Source organism: Bombus bifarius, unplaced genomic scaffold, assembly GCF_011952205.1.
Source record: "Bombus bifarius isolate JDL3187 unplaced genomic scaffold, Bbif_JDL3187 scf7180000010271, whole genome shotgun sequence".
Taxonomy (NCBI): domain Eukaryota; kingdom Metazoa; phylum Arthropoda; class Insecta; order Hymenoptera; family Apidae; genus Bombus; species Bombus bifarius.
Window position 1 is genome coordinate 5,333,930 of NW_022885586.1, and position 2,607 is coordinate 5,336,536.

The window sequence follows — 2,607 nt, forward strand, 5'->3', positions numbered from 1 at the left end:
TTTTTTAGAATGTTTCGTTATCTGGATAGATAAAGATATAAAACTTCTGACGTGAGATTCACCGGGATTTTGTGATCGATAAGCGATAGATTTAGTGTTTAAGCTTTGACTCTCTAGTTGTCTAGTTGACCTAGAGTTCCTGAATCGGTCGTGTATTATCAACGCTTATATGTAAGGTACGAGCAAGAACAAAAAATACGAAACTACGTCGTTACGTTGCATCAATCACACCGCATTAATTCCTTTTGTTGACTCGATAAGAACGTATGAAAACAGACTAAGAACCAGATTATCGATGATTCGAGGATTTAAAGGATTTGATTTTCTCTGGGAATGAATTTGAACATTTACTTTCGTCTCACTAATACTTCTTCTTTTAAGACACGTTGCAAAACCATTTTTCTGCGACACTTTTTATCGAAATTTCGCCGAGTTACGCACTGTGTATTTCGTTCTGGATCTATAACTGACGAGTCGCATCGAACGACAGCACACATCCGTCCAAGACGATCCATTATAGCTTAAGTGATTACGACGTTCATCTTTTATTGCGGTCTATTCACAGAACAGATTATCTGCAGAAGAATTTTCCACGCACAATTTCTTTCCTTCCATAAACACGTACTTCGAAACATCATTTAGTTACGTGTGAATTTGTTTAAATAGATTTCAATACTAGGTTTCCCGAGGGAGATTCTCGCCCCTCTCTCTTTCTCGCACACAGGTCAATTTGATAATAAGATTAAAATCATTCACAATTTTTGTACCACTTCTATATTCACAATTGTTCTACGTTGAACAACTCTGTTGTCAGTCTTTAATAAACCTGTCTTTCTTCAATTGTTAAAGACACAAAATATAACACTTAGAAACCAAGACTTTTAGTAATATCTACAAAATCCTTAGCTTCTGTATCTGTCCAATATACAATATTAATTTTTCAAGGATTTGAAAAATATTGATCACAGAAATCAATAAATAATTTAAAGAATCTAAAAATACACGTAAATGGAAGTTGCAATAAAAGGAGTGATGGAGTGAGAAATTACTTAATCCACATGTTAAGCAGAATGCAAACAAAATCATCGGTGAAATAAATTTTATGTAATGAAGTTATGCATAAAGAAAGTGCAAACAAAGTTACCATACACCTCAGACACAAATTCCACACCTTTTATAAAAATATTTAGACGTCTTAAGTTTAACTAATATGCATTCGGTGAATCATCGATGCGATATCAGTGCCACCAAAGAAGATAACCACGACACTGTCGGAACGTAATAACATTCTTTCAACTATTCACGAATTGAACTATGGTAAAACGTTCGTTCCCAAGCAAGATATGCCCCGTAGACGAAAGAAGTATCGTCAGGGGCGTAACTAGAAACCGGGACGAGATGTTGAGCGTAAGGAGAGAACGACAAATCGCATCAATCATACTCACTCACTCGCATCCTGTCGCGGTGTGTTCTCCCCGAAGTATCAGAGGGTGGTCCCAAACTCGTTCTATCTTCTCGGAGAAAATTGCTTACTCTTTTACCGCGAAAATAGGAAAACTCTCGACTGGAAACGAGACCGTGCGAACGAGCGGTGTCCTCTCGAGCCACGCTTCGAGGAATCGGGCAGAATGGGATAGGGTAGAAAATGGGGTAAAAATGTCTCAGACAGTATTACGAGACTTGGTTGTCACGATGGTTGAAAAAGGAATCGTTTTCTTAAAAACACATGGACGGTGTGTTAAAAAATTTACGCGAGCTAAAATGAGAAGAGGAATTCGAGTAAATTTTGCGACAGATTCTGACAAACTTTTTTATGATTGCGAGTGAAGGAATGGAGAGAGAAGAAATGATTTGTAGAAATTGAATTTGTTTTACTCGAAAATGTGTGGATATCAGGAGCATATTAAACATCGATCGGTTTTCAAGATACTTTATCGGTCTTCTTATTCATCGGTACGCTTCACACATAGCTCTCATCCGAACCTGCCTATACGTTTGTTTGTTCAAGTATATACCGGACGTGATTTACAGGCTGTAAGATAACTTAATCCGTCAGCACACAAATGGACATCCACGAGCGGTGAGACGGGCGTCGAGTATGCCTCACACTGTCACGTTTCTCCTCGTCGAATCGCGTCAAGTATTGTCTCTAGACGCGCAGCCTTGAATCCATCAAACTGATTTGCAGTATTACTTGTAAAGTGGATGCATATCGTGGATGCAAAATCAATTGAAACAAAACGAAAGTACGTTCAAATTACGCTCGAGTTTCTCGTATATCGTTATCACTTTTTTGCGGTATTTTTTATTAACCAGGCATTTTCTGACTTGCGCTGATACAATTTTAGCGCAACAAGAATTACAAATTAATTATTAATCGCTTGTTAAAATATTCACATGGTCGATGTATTTCTTATCGAGTAATTAGACCATAGCATAGGTAATGCGATTTCTTGGTTATGTATTTCCAGGGAAAACGAATGAGGAATTCGGAGGAAAAGCGATACTTTTAAATATTAAGACATGATAGTATAAGTATTCATAAAGGTTTAGAAATTCATAAGAAATATTTTTTGGAAAAATACTGAGAGAGTTAGAAATGTTTTA